Source organism: Melanotaenia boesemani, chromosome 5 (assembly GCF_017639745.1).
Source record: "Melanotaenia boesemani isolate fMelBoe1 chromosome 5, fMelBoe1.pri, whole genome shotgun sequence".
Lineage (NCBI taxonomy): Eukaryota > Metazoa > Chordata > Actinopteri > Atheriniformes > Melanotaeniidae > Melanotaenia > Melanotaenia boesemani.
In genome coordinates this window covers 14,865,856-14,882,471 of record NC_055686.1, presented here as the reverse complement: position 1 = coordinate 14,882,471, position 16,616 = coordinate 14,865,856, and the positions used below count along the sequence as shown (strand labels likewise).

Here is a 16,616-nt window from a genome sequence, read left to right as displayed (position 1 = left end):
AAGACGCCTGATTTTATTGTCCATCAGTGACATCTCCATCAAGCAGAGCACGGCAATCTCTTCGTTCTCCATATTAGCTTGCCGGTGTTACTTTGTGCTGTCTTGTTTTTCGCGGGTTTTGTTTTGTTGTTATGTGGCGCTAAAGTCACACGTCACTGTCGCAGACCGTTGCGTCACATCGGTCCCGCTAATGCAACATGAAACAGTTCCCCTGGGGAAGGGCTGTTCATAGAACTAGGGCAGTTATTAGAACTGCGTTCTTAGAACTTCTCTGTCTGAATGCGCCTATAGACTTCTGATTGGAAGGCAACGTTCAAGTCCCACCCTGTGCCAACAGCATTTCCTCACAGAGAGAAACTGAGGCTGTGTTCGAATGTCCACCCTATTCCCTAACCCCTCGTTCACTACATAGGGCTGCACTATATAGCCCACTACATAGTGCACTCATTCTCTTGGCGATTCGGACACGAAGCTGCTTATTTTTTTCTCACCGCAAACCACGTGACTACCGCCATCACCACAGCAACCACAACAAGATGTCATTCCAAATCCAATCCAAAGTTATGTGTAAATATTTTATTTTTATTCCTTATGTTGTGTTTTATTCTTTGTTTGTTTGCTTATAGGTAATTTCACGCAGCTCAATTTTTTAGCCTCCTTGTGCCAAGTTGAGCATCTGCCCGCAATGCATTGTGGTCTATACTGACCCATTTAGTGAACATCGATGCTCACTGCTTTTCAAGATGCATTGTGGGTAATTTTGAGTGCCCTACTTTTTTTCTCTCTGGACATACGGACACTCTGAAAAAATGGCGTGACCCCTATATAGGGCACTATGTAGGGAGTAGGGTGCACATTGGGACACAGCCAGAGACGAGCTGACATGTGTTGCTGAGGTCAGAAGCTAATAAAGGCATAACTAGTGAGAGAGGATCATTAAAAAAATAAAAATAACCACTTGAACACTTTTGTGAAGGGAAGAGATGGTAGCAGACCAAAGCACCAGGAGCAGGCAGTTTTTGGCAGCGTCTAGGTGAGTCAAAAGTTCAGTTAGCCTAGCTAACGGCTTTAGCAGCACTGACGGCTGTAGCTTGTGTTCTCTCTATATGTAGTTTTGTTTGGTGTTACTGCTTGACCGAGTGCTAAGACTCTTTCTCACTGTAAAAAAACTCTGTGCTGGTGGGTAACTGTTATTTTATGTCATTCAACTGTTATTTTGAGGTATTTTGGATCGTGCTGTTCCATGACCGCCATTTTGTGCACCACTGTTGGTTATTGTAAGCAGTATGTTGTAGGAATAGACAACTAATATGTTTTGATTATACCTTTGAATATAAAACCTGAAGGGTATGATGCTTATTCTTCATTCGGATAATGATAGAGCACTGAATATTATAGTTCAGTGCTTAGAAACCATTTAATCAATTGTCAGTTCTGAAATTTTACATAACCATAACTTATGGTTAGGATGAGAATATATATTTTTTTCCTACAAACGGAAATGCATTGAAAAATAAATTCTGTACAATGAATGTTTATTCATGAGATTGCTGTTTTGCTACAGTAACCTATTCTGAGCTGTCGAGAGAAATTGTATAGCCATAAAAAGATTAGTAATAGTTGATTTAAGATAGTAATAGCCTTGTTTTATACAGGCTAGGTTTTTGGTGAACCCAGGATCCACTCAATATTGGAATTCTCCTCGATGAGGGAGATGGCGAGCCACCCTTTAGCTACTGCGTCTTACACAGAGGAGAGGAAGCAAGTTGACCCACCTGTTCCAGAGGAGGAAATTTCCCAGCTCTTGTCCATCTGGTGGTAGGACAGACCCACATTCCACAACTTGACCGTGACTTGACAGTCAAACTGACTGAATTATTGAATTGACTATTGATGGATCACACTTGGATTTGACGGATAAAGTCATGAGCCTGCTGGAACAATCTGACAAACTCAAAAGGGACAAACATCCAGAATGTCTGTCTCTTAAATACTACATTTATAGACATTTTAAACGTAACTGGAGTTTGGTCTTTTGTTTTTCTTGTGGTTTATTCTTGGGTTGTTCAAACTGTATGGCCATCTCTTTAATTTGTGTGAACATATTGTTCTAACCTGTTCATGTTTGATATATAAAAGTTCAGTTTTGGGGCACTATATTATTCATTTGACAGAACCCTTTTTAATTTAGTTGTTTTGAAGAACCACGTGGCTCCAGTTCTTCTGTATTTGCTGATTGTTCTTTAACTAACTGCTCCCACTGAACCTAGGGACTCACTGGTCCAGTATATTATTAAACCTTTGTTAACCCTAACCTGAATTACACTTCCTTTTTTACTTCAATAAACATTACATAAGTCTCTTCCTTTGCTGATGCAAAGTTTATACTTTTAATGTAAGTGCAGTGTTTTTTGTTAACCTTTGGTGGCTTATTCATACTCTTATTTTTCATTTAATGTCTTCATTTTTTCTCTCTAACATTTGATTTTTGTATTGTGTTATCTTGTACGTTTATTTCTGTGACCCAGAGAAATGCAAAAGAATTTCAAATGTGCTTGTCCGTAAATGTACCTGTACCCTCAGATGCAGGTGCATAAATCAGATTGTAGACTGTAAAATTCAATGCAAAAAAATATTTGACTGTTTTAGTTTATTGGAGAGCCAAGGCCAACATAAGAAATAAAACTTACCTGACCACAGAAACAAAATAATACAAACCTACTTCTGACCTGCCGTAACTTCAACATAAACAGGAGAAAATGACCCACAAGGAAAACAAAATGGCAGCTCCTCCCTACAAGGCCAATTTGGAAAACTAAAGGTAAAAAAAAATAAACCCTAACTGTGAGTACTGACCGGAAAAGGCAGACACAAATGCAGGTAGTAATATAAAGACGATTTAATACCATAGGTCAGTTGGATGAATGCAGGAGCATGAACCAAGACTAGACAATGAACAGAGTGAACTGATGGTATAAATAGGGATGTGGACAGGTGTTGGTTATTAGGCAGATTGGTGAGCACAGGTGGTATCCAGCTTGGCAGAGTCAGATGGGTTATGGGTATTGTAGTTCATTCCAGGGATCAGTATTCAGGAGAGGAGGAGTGTGCTGGTGGAGGAGGTGCAGGCCTGACACTAATAATCAGACATAACCAAAATAAAACCTAGGCTTACAACAAACAAAAGGTGCAATGGCAAGTGGCCAAAAGGCCCAGACGTGCAGATCCTCAGTCCTTTATTCAGGCAATCACCTATCAGGAAGAGTAGCACCTGGAGAGTCAGCCCAAAGTTTATCACAGGAGTCAATCACATTCCTGTAACAGTGCTGCTTCTGAGAACTAACCAGGCAAACCACATTCCTGCTAGTGGACCGTGCTCTGTAGCAATGTCATTGCTTTTGTTTGAACTTGTGATGCTCACGTAGGCTCTGCTTTTGTGTAGGCTCTGTGTATGCAAATTTTATAGAAATTCATTCTTATTTAGGTAAACTTGCTAACACTGGCATAAAAAAATACATCAACACGTCAATATTGGAACAAAAAAAAGGATCATGACACTGACAACATATCGTTCACCCATTAAATCATTGTCATGTTTTTCAGATTACTAACGATAATGATATTTGTCAAGTGTTGACAGATTTTGATATCTGTTGGTAAATTCCCGACATACACAAGCCAAAAGGGGTCCTTTGTGTAGAAAACTGTCTCCATGTGACTCATTTTGCTCTGCAAGTCCTGATGGTGCAATGGTTTTTTATGGCCTTTTGGCCATTTGACATTGCAACAATCTTCATGTTACTCCCTTCCCCTGGAGCTGCCTTAGGGATGTTTGAAACCATTTTCTGCATATTAAAAATAAACTAAAACAAACAGCAAAATAATTTTTTGCAATGATTTCCTCTACAAACAGATTTATTCACCTGCATCTGAGGGTACAGGTACATTAAAGGACAAGCACATTGGAATTATTTTGCATCTCTCTGGGTCACAGAAATAAAAGTATAATATAACTCAATACAACACATCAAAGGGTAGGGTGAAAAAATGAAATACACATTATGTGAAATTGTATATTCAAATACACACACATACACACTCACACATATCTCTTCACTCAAATGATAATAGACTCTCAATCCAAAACCTGTGTGTGCATCAACAAATCAGCTGGTTATACATGTATTTATAGAATGTACATGTACATGTATGTACACACAAATACACATAGGAAACAAAAACTCTCAGGTTACTTTGGCAATCACACAGCTCCATGATATAACACACACAAAAACAGAAATTCATGAATGAATTTCATGAAAACTGTTGGATTTGTTAAATTAAAATAAAAGTATCAATGATTACTATTTTTCTTCTAAATGAAAGGCTGACATTACAGAATGCATGTTTTTAACTGTAATTACAGTCAGATTGAAAAGTTGTGTGTCTGACACTGTATGAAAAATGCTAATGCAATCATATCAGTTTTGTTGCTCATCTCTGACATATCAAAGACCTCTAATCACCACCAAAGCACCAACAAAGTTTTTCTGTAATAAATGGTCGGATTTGAAATTGTTTAAGTGATTTTTTGAGTTTTAAAAAAACACCATCTACATAGATTGGCAGCTTGGACACATCATCATACAAGTACACAGGGTCATTGGGTGTTTTTGGTCTTTGATCTTCAGATACCCTCACCTGGGTGACCCAGCCGGGGGTGATCAGACCCCTGCTTCTGTCCAAGCAGCTTGCTACACCACGGTTCCCCTCTTTTGATCCACAACCACCTGGCTTGGAAGGACATCGTACACTGACAGAAATCTAAGTCTTGCTGAATACCACTTCCACATCTCTGTCCAGGTGCTCTTCTGTGCCAAGTACTGGTCCCAGTTTGTCCAAGCCCCTTGCTGCTGCAAGGTCACTGCGACACTCCTCCTCCACCTCTACTCGGCTCTCTTCCTTGATCAGCTGCCTTCTGTCTCTCTTCTAAGCTTTGTCCAAGCGAGTTCTTAAGTGCATCAAGACCAGCATCGTGCCTCAGTCTCGCCTCAGCTCGCTCGACTGCCTCATGGACCCACTACTTCTGACCAGTCTTTACCACAATGCCTGCACTGAAATCTATGTTGTCTACTGAATCTATGTAAAGCAGCACCTCCCTGGCTCCGGTGACCTTGAACTCCTCTACTATGCTGGTAAAGCGGAGCTGGAGGGTGCTGGTGTGCCTGTACAAGGCAATGCTGCTGAGGCTCTGTAGACCAAGCTATCTGTGAAGGAGCTGACTGATGCTTCTCTCAAGGCCCTCTACAGTAGATGCTGAGACTTCGTAAATCAGCAATGCCCAGAGGGGTCTTGATAGGATCCCGTGCTGGTAGACCCATGCCTTGAACTTCCCAGGGAGGCCTGACTTATCCACTGCTGACAACCAGAGCTTCAGTTCCTTGCAAGTGGACTGACCTCCCGCTGTGTCTTTCAGTGTGTCATTAGAAATCTTACCCAGACTTTTTACAGGCTTCTCAGTCACTGATGGGATTTGGGCTCCATCCACTTGAAAGCAGAAATTATCCATTCCTTTCCCAGGAATCTTGATTTAGATGGCTTGAAAGACATCCTTGCCCATGTAAAGCGCCTTTCCAATCCACGGAGGAGCCATCGGCATCCTGATACTGATGTTGATGTGACTGTTAGATAATCCATGAAAGCTCGGATTGGGGGTTGGCGGATGCCAGATCTGGACAGGGGCCCTCGACATTCCACCTCAGCTGCTTTGACAAGCATGTTCATCGCTAAAGCAAACAGCACTACTGATATGGTACAGCCAGTGATGATGCCTTTCTCCAGACAGTGCCAAGCAGATGTTACTTCCCTTTAAGTGAATCTCAAGCTGAAGCTGCCATAGTAGTCCCGAATAGGCTCGGAGATCTTCTCTTGATGTGCCATCACAAACTTGTGTGGGATGGATTCGTAAGCATTAGCGAGGTCAGCCACAACATTGAGAGATCTCCTCGGTTTTCCTTTGCTTCACGGATTAGCTGAGTGTGCTCCAGTGTGCTCAATACAGCCTGGCATGCCTGAAACCCCACCCTTTTGCACTGCAGTGTCGATGTATGAATTCCTCAGGAGGTCAGCCGGTTGGCAAGAACCTTGAAAAAGATCTTGCCTTCCACGCTAAGGAGCGAGACGGTACGGAACTGGGTGATGCGCTTCGTGTTCTCCTCCTTTGGAATCCACACACCTTCAGCATAACGCCACTGCTTGGCTACCTTCCCCCTTCGCCATACAACCCGGATGAGTCTCCAAAGCCTATATAGGAAATAATAATGATGTAATAATAATGTATAATAATATTAATGTATGGTGATTTAAGTTTTAAGTTATTTTTTTTTGCCTACATGTATTTTTGCCACGAAGGTGCTCAAAAGTTGCAAAATATTTTAACAGAGTGTGAAACACATGTAGAAGTTAAAGACACTGGATTAAAAAAATACAAAAATAAGAGTTATTGCTACAACCTGTAAAACAGCCATAATGATCACCTAACTAGACAAAACAGTTGAGGAAAAATATACAAGAATGTCCAAGGATACCACAAGGGTGAACAATTTCTGCATGTGTTGCATTGTTTTCCAAAGTAATCACCTTGCACTATAACTTTTTTTTTTTTTTTTATCAGGACAACTGCTGTAGATATTTTTTCCAATTTTTTAATAGTCATATTGCAATATTATTTATTTATTTATTTATTTATTCATTCATTTGCCTTTTTTGATAAACAAAATTAATGTTTTTAAATTGCCACGTCCTCATACCACATACATCAGAGCGGGAATTGAAAAACTTATGAGAAAAAGATAACAGACTTTGCTTGTGTTTGTTGGTTCCTTAAATACCTTTGTCAGATAAAAATATTTTGAGCAACGCCCATTACAACGTCAAACAGGTTCATGTTCATGAGTTGATGTTCAAGTTCTCTCCAGCAGACAGTACTGATACTGGAGGGAAGTGCTGTGTTTTTAGTGAGACAGAAGTTAAATATCCAAAGGTATGCACTTTTAGTGCATTTTACAGGAATTTGTGTTGAGCATTTGCATATTTTATTTAATCCTTCAAGGTTAGTTAGAATAATGTTTATACATCTGATATGAGATTAGTTAACTGTAAGGATTTTTTTTCAAAGGTTCAACTCATGGATTGTAAGCTGATCATCTTTGTGCTCACAGGTGGGGGCCTTTTATTTCATTAGTGTGTGAATGTGTGTGTGAATGGAAGAATGTGATTTTTAATGTAAAGTGCTTTGGCTATCATTTCAGGTACAGTAAAGCACTATATAAATACAGTTTTTAAGCTCTAAAAGTTTCCTATAAAATTATTTTTATATCATGGTAATAAAGGAGTTATTAGGCTGTTTTGCTAAACTTGCAATATTGGTTTCTTTAAGTGGTAAATTTAACTGTTATTTAATTAATTGCAATTTAAGTGAAAATAGTTAAATTTGTTTTATTAAATATTTTACATTTTTAATAATGAATTCTAATTCATATCCATCCATTCATTTGTTTATTCATTCATTTATTGAAACATCACAAAAATCTAATAATCTATTCTCAAAAGTATTTATGAATTTGACTGATGAAAGCAAAACATAATATATTACAGGCTGCCTGGTTGTATATGAGATTACAGGAACTAGAAGTTCTCACTTAGACTCTTATTGTCCTTCATCTCCTCTCGCAATCCAAACTATTTTGTATCCTGATTTCAGCAGAATATTTTCATACATGTTTCAATTAAAAGGCGCCTGGAGAGAAGAGATGAGGGTTTCTAGAGGAACAATAACACTTTTATGTTTTACTGAAATCTCTCAGGCATATTTGACAAATAGTATGTATCTAGTTAAGAGTAAATCCACATTGATTAAAAAAAAAAAAAAAAAACTCCTTAAATGCTCATTTCATAGGACTAAATAAAGTTAAGCAGACCGATTATGCGACTATGTTACATAATACTAAATGTTACATGTGTATTTTGATCTTCCTCAACTGTGTGCCTTGAATCTTGTTTAAACTCTGATTATGTTTCACATTTAGCTTCTAAATAATATGAATCAGGCTTTTTGTACCGTATCAGAGAAGTTGTGCAGACTGCACCAAAAGCAGAGAGCAGGAGAACAGTACCTCTTCATGTTGCAGTAGAACAAAAACTACAACAAAAACCTGAAAATGTTTTGCTTCAGGAGCACTGCTCAGTGTTGCCTTCGCACAGACTCGTCAGTACAACTTTGTGAACACGCAGCTGAACTGGACTAGTGCTCAGAGTGTCTGCAGACACGACTTCACTGATCTGGCAACCATAGAAAACACAGATGACGTCAATGCTGTTGTTAGCACCACATCAACCTTTACAGGTGAGTTCTGAGTAGAGGACACAGTTTGTATACTTCCTCCAGGGGAAATCCACGTCTTTAATAAACTCAACACAAACACAGAAAACCAAGAAATATCATGTTAATTGTTAAAGAAAAACAAAGACAGAAAAAAATCTTATGTAGCAACTCTTTTATTAAATGAACATTTCCAAACAGGCAAGGCTTGGATAGGTCTCCATGATGACTTGGTAAACAGCTGGAGATGGTCCCTAAATGACAGCAGCTTCTACGGTGAAGAAGAGACGACATTCAGAAACTGGGATTCTGGCCAGCCCGACAATTTTGGTGGAACACAGTACTGTGTGAGTCTTGGAGCTAATGGCAAATGGGATGACGTGAACTGCAGTCAGCAGTATAATTTTGTGTGCTACAATGGTGAGTTTCTACAGCATATGAAGTAGTAAATGTTGACATTATTTTTAATATTTCTCTTTTATATGTATTGCATGTTGTTCATGCAGATATAATAATTAATGTTTTATCTTTTAGTCTATTTGACAAATTATTTCTCTTTCCATCCATATTTTTACAGGCACAGTGAACGGCACACCATCTTTCGTTTTCAATCAAACTTTGCTCTTAAATTGGACTGAAGCTCAGCAATTCTGCAAGCAGAATTATGTTGATCTGGTCAGGTACAGTTTACATTAATGAATACTCAGATGCATTACTGACCTGAATTATGTCTTCTTCTTTTATTAATTCCATGTAATTTGTGTGTCGTCTAAAGTTTTCTTTGATGCAGAACATTCATAATGAAAATAATTATTTGGGTATTTTCACTTTTTTTCAGAATGTAGCAGGTTGATTAGATTAATAAGAGAGTAATGATGAATAAAAAGCCAGTTGTTTATATTCCAGTGGATGTTTTTGCTTTGTTTCCTAACTGCTGATTTCTTTGTTTTAGTTCTAAAGCTTTTTTCCTGGAAGTCATATTATTGCTCCTCTTTTTAAAATGAAATCTTACCTCCTATTACTAATTTGCATTATTCAGGGCTTACTAAACTAGTGTGGAAAATAAATACTACAACACTACCAAGATATTTTTTAGCTTTCTAAAGTACTAGTGACAGTTTTGTGGAGATTCCTAATATATTGAAATAGATTCATTTGTGATTTCATTTCCAGCCAATTTCATTTCAATTGAAAATTAATGATTGCCGTGGATTTTAGATAATGTGTTGTTTTTTTTTTTTTTTTGTTTGTTTTTCTGTCTTCAGTTAACTGTGATGTTATGCTCTTCTTTCCTTCACAGCATAAGAAACCAAACTGAAAATAACATCATCAAAGACATAGCAGGTGGATCTACTGTGTGGATATCGGTCTGTACCGGCATAAAGAGTGGTCTGATGGCAGCAACTCTCTGTTTCAATACTGGGCTAACGGTCAGCCAGACAGTGGCTCACAGCAGTGTGTGGCAGCAGAATTCGGTGACTCGGGAAAATGGTCAGATGAAGACTGTAGCCAGAGTTTACCTTTCATCTGTTACACACCAAGTAATGTATCCGCTCTCACATATCACCTCTGTTATTTATTACATTAAAGTTGTTTAAAAAGAACTTCATTACTTCTTGGTGAATTAATGGGCTTAGTCAAATTTTACAGTTTAAATTATGTAAAAATCATTGCAAGCTGTAAAGAATCATGTCAAAGAACATAAACATTCTGAAGACTAAATAATGATTTAAAAAGATGAAAAAATATAAAAAGTCCCAAAATTGTTTGGCCCAGATATGGCCCACATCTGCAGTTTTGTTTGGCCCATATTTGGCCTTGTTTAAAGTGTTAACCCCATGTGAGTGTGGATGCCAAAACTCGACTCTTCATATTTGAACTACTTCAGGCCCAAACAACACTTCCTTTAACCCACATCCAGGCTGACAACTGACATCTGGACCACATAACACTTGCCAGCTCCATGACTGAGCCATAAGTGCCAAAAGTACCCCAGGTTAGACCCAAACGTGTCTGCTATCTGGGATTAATTTACACTCTCAGGATCATATAAGATGGACATTGGAAATCCACCAGAATATGTCAGAATATGCTGTGACCCAAAAAACACTTAGTAGATTAAATACAATAAAAAAAAAGTCTCTTTTTTTCTTTTATCCAGATTTTTTCTCTCACATGAATGATTGCAAGTCTTACATAATACTCGTACAATGGATGGAGTTAATCACATATTCATGGTATTTTACCTAATTTCTGTCTTACTCAGTAAGTTTTCTTTATCACAGTTCTGCCCAATCCAGAGGCCTTCACACCATCAGGACAAAATATGACCAGTATCACTCTGCAGTGGAGTAAAGTCAACAACAACGTTAGCTTTGTTCTCCAGTTTAATGGTACAGAGACAAACATCACTGCACCAGATGGAGATGGACCAGTAACTTACACAGTCTCATCTCTCACTGCTGGGACTAAATACACATTCACTCTCTTCTCTGTGTTTGAGAACATCAGAAGCAGTGGAGTCATCATCACTGCAGCTACTGGTAAGATGTCTCAGTATATTCAGACTGCCTGTTCCTTGTGTCTTTCTAACTATTTTAAAATTTGAGCTAAATCTATTTTTGTGGGTGTAATTAGCACAGAGACGAGGGGGGCTGCTGATGAGGTCAATCAGTTATGATTTAAAGTGACAGTTTAGCTTGCCATAGGGATGTTTATTACCATTGCAAGCTAATTAATCCACATCCACATTAATCCTCAAACTACTGCTAATTAAAGAAGAGTAAAAACAGTCCCTTCTGGTTTACTGTAAATCCTGCCTTCGTTTGTGCTGGAATCTTTGGGGCAGTTGTTGGTACTATTCTTGTTTCCTGGCTTTAAAAATTTTGGTCTTTTGGTCAGAAATGTTACAATGTGAGAAGGAAGACTTATTTCCTTCATGTTCACTAATAAATTATTCAGATAAAGCAACTGTCTTTATTTACTTATGACATGTGGTACTTAGATTTTCTTTTCTAACAAAGGCTCTATTGCGCCATCTAGTGTCATTTTTTAAGACTGTCAAACAGTACTGAGAGGCTGCCTTGTTCTGCCATGATTACAGTAAACTGCAGCAAAGAGAAGATGTTTGAATAATGTTAAAGATCTGCAACATCACTGTTAACTAACTTATTATTTACTTTTAATCTTAAAAGTAAAAATGGGTTTGATTTTTTTTTTAATCATAAATCACTCTGGTCCCATTAAAGGGACGAGGACACATTTCATATTTGAAAGTTGACAATGTCTTATTTCTATTTCCAAATACGTTTATTGTTTGGCCTGTTAGCAATGAGGCATGCAGCTGTTACTGGATACTAAAGTTATTTAAACCTGCTCTCTTCTGTCTCAGCTCCTCAAAATGCTGCAAACTTCACATTATCAGGAAAAGATGAGACCAGTATCACTCTGCAGTGGAGTAAAGTCAACAACAACACCAGCTTTGTTCTCTGGGTTAATGGTACAGAAACAAACATCTCTGCACCAGTTGGAAATGGACCAGTAACCTACACAGTCTCATCTCTCACTGCTGGGACTAAATACACATTCACTCTCTTCTCTGTGTTTGAGAACATCAGAAGCAGTGGAGTCAGCATCACTGCCAGGCCTGGTAATATAATTCACTTTGTTAATTTGTTAAATCAGGTTAAACTACTTTCTTAAGTATATATCTGACAGGTGGTGAGCAAGCTTTACATTCAAGTGTAACACTAGCACAGTGGCACTATATGAAAAAGGTTTTATAAGGATGACAACCACCAACCAGTCAGCTTTAGAAAGAACTGTTGTTGCTTTAACTCGTCAACATATGGATTAAAATTAATGACAGTGTTAGATTGTAATGGGAGCAACTGGTTGGTGGTAGTCACTGAATATTAACAGAAATATGTGGGCACAGATGATTTTAACTGATACTCTGTGAGATGAGCAAATGAATAGGAAGTCTGTACCTTCTACAACTTCTTATAAGAGCTGATTTAAGGCGACTGGACTTCTGTTTCTTGGTTCTTTAAAAACCCAAGACAATTAAATACTGTTGCCTTTACTGGAGCTTTTACAATCACCATAACCTGGAAGACTGAGAATTTACACTAACATACCTCCATAACTACTTTCTATCTCCTCTGAGATTTGTGTATTGATGCAATTAACCAAATGTAAAAAATGCCATTCTCTTATATTTTGGTTTAGAGCTTCACCTGTCTGCTCCTTTTTCTGTCTCAGCTATTCAAAACACAAACAGCCTCACAGTGTCAGGACAAAATGAGACCAGTATCACTCTGCAGTGGAATAAAGTCAACAACAATGTCAGCTTTGTTCTCCAGTTTAATGGTACAGAGACAAACATCACTGCACCAGATGGAGATGGACCAGTAACTTACACAGTCTCATCTCTCACTGCTGGGACTAAATACACATTCACTCTCTTCTCTCTGTTTGAGAGCATCCGTAGCAGTGGAGTCATCATCACTGCATCTACTGGTAAGATATCTCACTTGATTCATGTCACATCCCTGAGGTCTGTACAACGAAGCTGGATTTTCTCGTATCTACTTTGGGGTTAACCCAGGGTTTTCTGTATTAAGAAGGTGGTTCACTTCTTACCAGGATCATTCACAATGGTAATTTAGGCTGAATGGTCTAAAACTCTTATTCTGGATAAGAGATTGAGAATCAAAGCACCACTTCCTGACCAACCCGTTCTCTTAGAAAAGCCTGCTTATTTTTAGAAAATCCTACATTGATGCGTGCCATGGATTTTGAGAGGAGGCTTGGGGGAGAAGGACTTTTTAGGGATAGTTGCATCCTTTTGTTGAAGAAATGAAGCCTCATCACTGATCGCTTTAAAGTGTGTTTTTGTACCCGTTCTTGATTTGTTCCCAAGTCTGTTTAGCTCCACTAGAGTTGCATCTGAAATGACCAGGTTAATTATAATGGTCATGGCACAAATGCAGAACCACGAATTTATGGAACGCACAACTACTCGTGCCGTCACAGTGAGGAATTAATAATTAACAAACGTGCTCACACAGGGAGAGGGGCTTATCCTGAAAATAGTGGTCTGGTCCAGACCATGGTCCGGATCACGGTAATGAGTGGTCCCTGCCACTAGGAGACATTTAAATCTGTGGTCGCTACATATTATACGTTTCAGAGACAAATATAAGAAAGGCTAATTTTATTTATTTATTTATTTTACATTGTTTATGGAAGAACAAAATTAATCAAACATAAAAAAGACATTTGGTTAAATAATATGAAAAATGAAATATTAGAGCATTAGAATTTGAGTCATTGGTAGGAAGGAAGCCAATATTTAAACAGAATTGATAGGAAAAGGGCATTGTCTTTGTAATGGACTTTTCGGACATAAATGAAAATATTTTATCAACATTTTTCCACTAAATTAATTTTTTATTTTCCTACAATAGAATTCATTAAGGTTTGCAAACCATTCCTCTACCCCCTGCTTATTGTCTTACACAATGGTTTGCAGTATTTTCTTCTAAAACTAAGTTTAATAGAAATTGCAGTAGTAGGACTTAATTTAATGAAAAAAGAGTGGATTAGCAAACTCATTACTACATTATTACATCTCTCACTGCTGGGACTAAATACACATTCACTCTCTTCTCTGTGTTTGACAACATTACAAACAGTAGACTTACAACTTACAGCTGTTACTGGTAAGATAAAAACAAATAGTAAATAAGTCATGCATCTAACGTGTATTTGTACAGTAGCTTATGGAGTGGTTTCTAATTCATTTCCAGTTAATAGTAGATACTGACCAGTTGTTCATTGTACAGAAGGGAAAATTATTAAATTCTCTACATCACGTATGCTCAAGTTATTATATTGAATTAGCATTAAGTTTCAGTTTTACAATGTATTTATGACGATCGTAAATGTTTAACAGATATAAATAAATGACACGAAATATTTTCACTGTATTAACAAACTTACTTTCCTGCTCTATTTTTCTGCTTTAGCTCCGCTAAATGCATTTGGCTTCAGACCTTCAGGACAAAATGAGACCAGTATCACTCTGCAGTGGAGTAAAGTCAACAACAACACCAGCTTTGTTCTCCAGTTTAATGGTACAGAGACAAACATCACTGCACCAGATGGAGATGGACCAGTAACTTACACAGTCTCATCTCTCACTGCTGGGACTAAATACACATTCACTCTCTTCTCTGTGTTTGAGAACATTAGACGCAGCGGAGTCAGCATTACTGCAGCTACTGGTAAGATGTCTTTTTTCACTTCCAGTACCATGTAATTCTCTTCTCATAGTAGGAAATTAATTAAACAGTTCTCAGATGGGTTTTCCTGAATTCACCAGCTACAATAAGATACCTCCACTGTAGTTGTTCCTGATGTTTTCTGCTGGTTAACATTTACCAAACAATAAATTATTTAAATTTAACCTGCCATCTAGAAGAATGTTAAACAGCAGCAACAAAAATTTAATTAATTCTAAAAAGGAAAAACAAGATCAAGATCCCAACATCATATAACAGTCTGTTGAGCTTGACAGCATCTAAGCACTGTGTTGGGTAGGGATCTATTTCATGGATTTGGCTCTGGTAAGTTATAAGAGAAGCTAGCAGGTATGATTTCTTTTGGTTGGATATGACATGCTCTATTTGTGGTTTGTGATTGCATGAAATCAGACTCAGTAAGGTTTAATGTTTAAGCCAGACGTGTTCAACTAGAACAGAAACAGTTTCACTTGGAAACAAGAGGATATTGTTCTGCATTCTGCATGTTTCAGATTTAACCCACAAACTCTGGTTTTGCCACCAAACTAATCAGAAAGTGTGATAAAATAAGGCATGCCTGAATTATTGAGTGCTAGAATCACAGGCTTTTCACAAAAAAGGGAGCAACCTGCTGCCAGAGTCAATACTTGGTTGACCAGAGAAAAGCAATGTAGAGTGATGTTTTAATTTAAGACTGACAGCTTTCTCCTCTCCACACTTAAATTTGGTTAAAAAACAACCAGGTTTGCAACTAAACTTATCATTAAGACTTAAACTATTTCAGCCATTTATCTGGGAGACACTATGAGTATGTGGGTGTGTTTTCTTTCTTCCTGCTTCTCTTCACAACTTGTGTCTCAACGTTAAAAGCCTTGAGCAGCTCAGCCAGCAACAGACCACAAACTGTATCTCCAAGCCATGTCTGACATTTCCCATGGAAAGCACTCTGTATCTTTAGTACAGCCATGATAGCAGCCTTTATCGGTACTAATTACATTTTCTTCCATTACAACATGAGCCAACATAGTGAGTTTTGTAGATTTGGAAGCGACTTGGAGGAAAAGACAGATCTGTGGATGAAGCTCATTCATAGATCCCCACTTACTAAATGGGGAGTAGAAAGATCAAACCAGATGCAATATTAAGTACATATGAGGTTTTATCATGGTCAGAATTTAAAATTATACAACTGTCAAATAGGTGAATCAGGAGCTGGTAAAGTAGGATTTTAATGTATTTGGAAAAAAAATATATGTTTTTTCTCGGATGGGAACACATTAAAATTGCAAACCACTGAAAGAAATTAACTTACATTCCTTTTTTTATTTTTATGTTTCAGCTCCTCCAAATGCTGCAAACTTCCGTTCTTCAGGACAAAATGAGACCAGTATCACTCTGCAGTGGAGTAAAATCAACAACAATGTTAGCTTTGTTCTCCAGTTTAATGGTACAGAGACAAACATCACTGCACCAGATGGAGATGGACCAGTAAATATTACAGCTTCATCTCTAACAGCTACAACTGCATACACATTCACTCTCTTCTCTGTGTTTGAGAACATTAGAAGCAGTGGAGTCATCATCACTGCAGCTACCGGTAAGACCTTTTACTCCAATTAATCAGTGTAGCACTTCATCCACTCATCATCTGGTGGGAAATCATTAAAAAATCTTGTATACCCTCTAATAAAAATGCTCAAAATATGGCCGAATGTATTATAAAAAATTGAAAGGATTGTCTGATACAACTTTTTACAGTAGCTTTAACTGCTTTGTGTGTGTGTGTGTGTGTGTGTGTGTGTGTGTGTGTGTGTGTGTGTGTGTGTGTGTGTGTGTGTGTGTGTGTGTGTGTGTGTGTGTACTGCATCCTGGTAAAAAAAAACTTTAGACATATCTGAATCCTGTGTTTTCTACTTTCAAAATTAGCC

At 37.9% G+C, this 16,616-nt stretch overlaps 2 long non-coding RNA genes across 2 annotated transcripts; both read left to right on the top strand.

Moving 5' to 3' along the window:
• The first annotated feature begins 8,117 nt into the window (after positions 1 to 8,117).
• Positions 8,118 to 9,742, top strand: LOC121639653. Its single transcript, XR_006010231.1, has 4 exons — positions 8,118 to 8,404; positions 8,582 to 8,800; positions 8,958 to 9,060; positions 9,681 to 9,742. It is a non-coding gene; the product is annotated as an uncharacterized LOC121639653 (long non-coding RNA).
• A 1,047-nt stretch (positions 9,743 to 10,789) lies between these two features.
• LOC121639656 lies at positions 10,790 to 11,804 on the top strand. Its single transcript, XR_006010234.1, has 2 exons — positions 10,790 to 10,923; positions 11,772 to 11,804. It is a non-coding gene; the product is annotated as an uncharacterized LOC121639656 (long non-coding RNA).
• Positions 11,805 to 16,616: the final 4,812 nt, after the last annotated feature.